At 51.8% G+C, this 6,000-nt stretch overlaps 1 long non-coding RNA gene across 2 annotated transcripts in view; it reads right to left on the reverse strand.

Annotated features, from left to right (window-relative positions):
* The window catches only part of LOC109489888, a 31,076-nt gene extending 25,082 nt beyond the window's left edge, over nt 1-5,994 (reverse strand). For both annotated transcript variants that reach the window (XR_002143047.2, XR_004621820.1), the window contains exon 1: nt 5,802-5,994. This is a non-coding gene — a long non-coding RNA (uncharacterized LOC109489888). The remainder of the gene's footprint in view (nt 1-5,801) is intronic.
* Between the last annotated feature and the right edge of the window lie 6 nt (nt 5,995-6,000).

The raw sequence follows: 6,000 nt of genomic DNA on the forward strand, positions 1-6,000 counted from the left end.
AAACAGAAGTGTTTAAAATATGTCTATATTCTCTAAAGCAGTGTGAACTCGGTTTTGAATTCCAGTTACTGTCAAGGACAAACTCAACAAATTCTTTGTTTTTTCTAAACTTCAGCTTCTCTTTAAAAGGGGGTATCATATGGGGAGCCTGTGTGGCTCAGTCGTTAAGCGTCTGCCTTGGGCTCAGGTCACGATCCCAGGGTCCTGGGATCCAGTGCCCCTGCTCAGTGGGAAGCCTGCTTCTCCCTCTCCCACTCCCTCTGCTTGTGTTCCCTCTCTCAGTCTCTCTCCCTGCCAAATAAACATCTTTTTAAAAAATTAAATAAAAAGGGGTATCATAACACTTTTTTGCATGGTTATTAAGAAAATGTTAAGTACAATCAATGTAAAACCTATCACGGCAATAAGAGATTGATGTATTAGATAGAAGTATTTACTGTTCGATCCATGTATTCGATATTCTGATTTCAACGTTTATATAATCTGAATGATTTTCAAATTCCATGGGCATCTTATACTTCAAGTTCTTACAACATGAGCAGAAACTGAAATGAATGTTCAAAGGGAAATCATGATGTGAATTCCTTAATTCCAGGTTTGAAGATGAGAAAAGGCCAGTGCTTCTCTTGTTACAAAAATTACTTGCTTATGGGGCTCAGTTGGTTAAGCAACTGACTCTTGATTTCAGGATCGTGAGATCTAGCCCCGAGTTAGGCTCCAGTGTGGGTATGGAGCTTGCTTGAGATTCTCTCTCTCCCTCTGCCCCTCCTCACCCTCCCCCACCTACACACCGCCCCCATGTGCACGCTGTCTCTCCCTTGCTAAAAATACATACATACCTAAAAATAAAAAACAAAAAGTACTTGCTTAAAAGAGGATGACCAGGGCGCCTGGGTGTCTCAGTCGTTAAACATCTGCCTTCAGCTCAGGGCGTGATCCTAGAGTCCTGGGATCGAGCCCCACATCGGGCTCCTCTGCTGGGAGCCTGCTTCTTCCTCTCCCACTCCCCCTGCTTGTGTTCCCTCTCTTGCCGGCTGTCTTTCTCTCTGTCAAATAAATAAATAAGATCTTTTTAATTAATAAATAAATAAATAAATGAGGATGACCGAAAGGATAAATTCCATGATCTTCTCTTAATAAAGTGATCTATCTCCCTTTAAAAAAACAACAAGAAACAGCAGTCCCATTCACAAGTTTCTTGAAAGAACAAGCTCCTTGAGCCTCTGCAAACTGATTTCCTGAGGCTCACCAGTAGCTTCCGTGACAACAAATCCACTGCATTTTAGTGCTCTTCGTGGTTCATTCAATCATTTTATTGGGCGCCTGCCATGTACAGACTTCCTGACGCTAGGCTAACACATTGGAGGCGGCCATGTGTGCCTTTTTTCATTCAACAAGTATTTTTTGAGCTCCTCCAATGTGCCAGGCTCTGTGCTCTGTAGGCACTGGTGGGCAACCTGCCCTTGGGGTGCTTATAGGTCACTACAGCGACGTCTGGCACAGGCAGTGGGACTTGAAGAACACGAAAGATGGACACCTAACTTTAGCTGGTGGGAAGCAAGAGAAACTCAGACGCCATCCCTGAGGAAGTGACGTCCAAGTTTAGTCTAAAGGATAAGACCAACGAGGAGATGGAGAAGGGTGCTCCAGGCAGAACCGCACAGGTCAATGAACAGTAGAAACAAGGTACAAGATAGGCTATGGTATTCGCAGGGAATTAGAGTCACACGGAGGAGGGCATGGGAGGCATTCACACTGGATCTTCAGGGTGACTAGGCATCTGTTAAGGAGGTGAAGACGTCTCAGGAAGACCGTGCTGTATGTGCAAATGTGCAAAGTATAAGATGTCTTTGGAGAGGCGTAAGTAATATGGGATGATGGCTGAAGCGAAGGGCATGAGGACAGTGTAGCACCTGGGGGACATGAATGCCATGGTCGGTAGTTTGGACTGAAAGTGATAGGAATGACTGAGGAGGGGAGAGAGGATGAGAGAGAGATAGAGTTAGTTTCCTTTTATAACGATGGCTCCAACTACCGCATGGAAGACACATTAGAAAGAGCAACACTGGAGGTGGGGAGACAAGTTAGAAAGAAGACTATTGTTATCCGCTGATTGGGGTGGAAAAGGACAGACCCTCAACAAGGCAGTGGCTATAGGATGTCATAGTTAAACACCTGGATCAATGACATAAAGTGATATTAACAACACAGGCTTCCGAGTTAGACAGACCTAAGCACGAATCCCAGGCCTGCCCCTCACTATCTGTGAGCAATCTTAACCTGAGCTTCCACTGCCTCACCTGTGAAATCAGGACAATAAAATGCGCCTTACAGTTGTCGAAAGGGTGACATAGCATGATATACACAAGGAACACAGCCCGAGACCAAGCACACCGTGAATGTGCACAATGAGAGCCACCATCCTTGGCCTCATTAACTGGATGTGGTTGACCAGATGTAGATCTTGAGAGAGACCGGAGACCACAGTGACTCCAGGGTCTCTGGCTGGCTACAACTAACAGAAAGCAGAGAGAGGAGTAGGCAGGTGGGGAAGGAGGCCTGGAAGAGGACGTGCTCATTTGTTGAGTACGAAGTGCCTACGGCTGGAAAAGCTAATCTTCCAGTGGTCTTTTTTTTTTTTTAAGCGTTTATTTATTTATTAGAGAGAGAAAGACAGCACAAGCAGGGGGAGCAGCAGGCGGAGGGGGAAGCAGGCTCCCCCTGCTGAGCAAGGAGCCCGATGCGGGACTCGATCCCAGGACCCTGGGATCACAGGGCCCAAGCTGAAGGCAGATACTCAGCTGACTGAGCCACCCAGGCGTCCCCTCCAGTGGTCTTCTGCACTCCGCGTCTTGCTCTGTGTGCCAAGGGGGCGAGACCCTGACCACTTTTGACCTGGGCCACTTCTCGGTGTTGTCTTCGTAGCGAGCAACGTTGAGAGATGAGGTGGTGTCTCTGTCTAGGCTTGCTTATTGCTTCCTGTATGAGCAGTGCATTCCCAAGCTTGGTGTTCCCCGGTGATGCCAACCCATTGCCTGCAGAACATGCATCTGGGCCCACCGTGCTGCCCCCGTGGGACTCAGAGGCAAGGGGGGGTTGATGCAAACATGCTGCTCATGCCATGTGCTGTGTGTGCCTGAGTATAAAGTCCCGTGTCTCTGACCCTGGAGTCTCGTGTCTTCTGCCAGCATCAAGGAATCAGTGACAGGTTAACTTACAAGCTTCTGAGTTGGAAAGAGAAACTTGGGAGTCATCATTGTGTGAGTGGCAGACAAAGCCGTGAGTATAGATAACACCACCTGGGAAGAGGTCAGGGGCGCACCCTGGGTAACACCAACAAGGAAAGGATGCGGGTAAGAAAAGGAGCTCCCAGATGACCTCAAGAAAGAAACTTAAGAGGGGAGTAATGCCTTACAAGCCAAGGGAGTAGAGTTTCAAAGAGGCAACAGGAAGAGATACTGCTTAATGTCGAATAAGATGAAGACTGGGGGCTCTGGGGTGGCTCGGTCAGTTAAGCATCTGACTCTTGATATTGGCTCAGGTCATGATCTCAGGGTCATGGGATCAAGCCCTGCCTGGGGCTCAGGGCTGGGAAGGAGACTGCTTAAGATTCTCTCTCTCCAGATGCCTGGGTGGCTCAGTCGGTTGGGTGTCTGCCTTCAGCTTGGGTCATGATCCCAGAGTCTTGGGATGGAGCCCCGAGTTGGGGCTTCTACCTTGTTCTCTGCCCCTGCCCCCCACTTGCTCTCATTCTCTCTCTCAAATAAAGAAATGACATCTTAAAAAAAGATTCTCTCTCCCTTTGCCCCTCCCCCCACTGCACATGCTCTCTCTCTCAAAAAAAAAAAAAAAGTGGCCACTGAACTTAGCAACTAGGTCACTGGCAGAGACATTTCAATGACATAGTGCGGCCAGAGTGGGCGAGGTAAACATCTTAAATAAATATGTTTCCAAAAACCTTAGCTAAAAAGGAAAGAGGGAGGTGGGGCATTGGTGACCAGAGGGGAGGGGGGCAAATGAAAGTTTTCTCTGTAAACAGACAGAAGAGATTTGAGCAGATTATACACTAAAGAGAACAAACCAGGAAGGAGGGCAATGTTGAGTAAAAAATGAAGAGTAAGGGGCGCCTGGGTGGCTCAGTCGGTGAAGCATCTGCCTTCGGCTCAGGTCATGATCCCGGGGTCCTGGGATCGAGCCCCACATCAGCTCCCCGTTCACTGGGGAGACTGTTTCTCCCTCTCCCTCTACGCCTTCCCCCTGCTCGTGCTCTCTCTTGCTCTCTCTCTCAAATACATAAAATCTTTTAAGATTTTTTTTTTTAAATTAAGATCAAGGAGAAGAAAGATGGAACCAAGTCTCTGCAGAAGAGGAAGAGCATGACTTTCAGACCCCAGGTGACGGACTGGCTGGGACTCTCCTCTACTGACATGACATTTGCCCCAACCACACACCCTCAACCTGCCAGCTCGGACTGTGGTCTGCCTCCAGGTGAGTGGAGCCTCCAGGGTCCCTAGGGAGGAGCCTGGGCCGCAAGTGGCCCTGGTGACCCCCTTGCCTGGCAGTCCTGCAGGCATCCCCGTTTCCCAGCCTGGGTTCTTTGGAGAGGCCCACAGCTGTATCCTACACACAAAGGGTCCAGGCAAATTGGGAAGGTGTTGCTCCCAGGCCTGTGAAGCCAGTTTCCAGAAAGACTGAGGGCTCTCTGCCGGCACAGATGGGCATTTGGGAGCGGGGCTTCCGAAGGAAACGGAAGCCTCTGGAGATACAAGGCCTCATCCTCCAGGTACTTGGGGTTGGCGGCACAAACACCTATGGCAAGACCCAGGGCTGCTGACAGAGGGAAAAGAACCATCCTTTGCGCCATACCTGCACTCTGTTTGGAGTTTCTGCACCCCCTCATTGTACTCTCCCAATTCTTGACAGAGTGTTCTTAGCTCAAGAGGACAGAGGAAGGAGCTGAGGGCTTGCCCAACGCTCACACTGTCCTCTCCAGGAAAGCAGCAGCCAGCACCTGGGTCAGGGGCAAGCGCACACCACTCCTAGCCCTCCTGCACCCCACAGATGACACCAGGGCAGCGACCACCACCTCCCAGCATGCACTGTGCCCTGTGCCAGGGAAGGTCCCCCGAGTGCCCTAGCCTTCTCTCTGGGGCCCTGGTTGGCTTCCCAAGCACCATCAGACGGCAGGGGGTCTGATCCCTGTGGGCTAGGCCTGGCAGGGGGAGGGTGGGGCCAGCAGCATTGTGCAGTGGGGCCTCCCTGCAGGCGCGCCTCTGCTTTTTTGCACGGGATGACCGCGAAGAACTTTCTGCAGAGATGAGACAGTAAGAAAAAGAGGAGATAGCAGTTCTCGACACCTTGATGGTCCAGACCGTTTAAGAGACTGAAGGAAGCACCAGACGGACTCCCTCCATAAAAGGGCACGGACGCAACACACAACCTTGCACAGAGTTTCCAGCTTTGAACACCTCACCTCCAACCACGGCCGCCATCACCCGGCCCTCCCTCTGACCCCCGGGGCAGGTGAGGTGTCAAAGGAGCGCACATCAGAATCAGCCCAGAGGCCAGCGAAAAATGCAGATATCCGGGCGCCACGGCGGAGATTCTCACTCAGGAGACTGTCAGGCCCAGGAGCCTGCGTTTTTAACCAGCACCTCAGAGGACTTGGGCGCCGGATGCGCAGCGGAGCCCACTTTGAGAAACCGACTCTGGAACTGAGACCCACCCCCACCCCAAACTCCAAAGTTTCCCCACCTCGTCGGGCGCACGGGCCGCCTCCCCTCCCCTCCTGCGGGCCTCACCCTTGCGCGCGGTCGTGGAAGCATCTGGAGAACCTGTCGGGGACCCAGAGCGAGGGCCCCCCCAGGGTCAGCTCGCCCGGGTCGCCAGCGCACCACGGCCCCGGGAGGCGCAGCGCGGCGGCCGGCAGAGGGCGCGGTGCGGGGGGACGACGCCGGAGGGGTGCCCGGAGGCCCCAGCCCCGAGCCAAGCGGCGGGAGG

The sequence above is a fragment of the Ailuropoda melanoleuca genome, chromosome 17 (assembly GCF_002007445.2).
Source record: "Ailuropoda melanoleuca isolate Jingjing chromosome 17, ASM200744v2, whole genome shotgun sequence".
NCBI classification, from domain to species: Eukaryota; Metazoa; Chordata; class Mammalia; order Carnivora; family Ursidae; genus Ailuropoda; species Ailuropoda melanoleuca.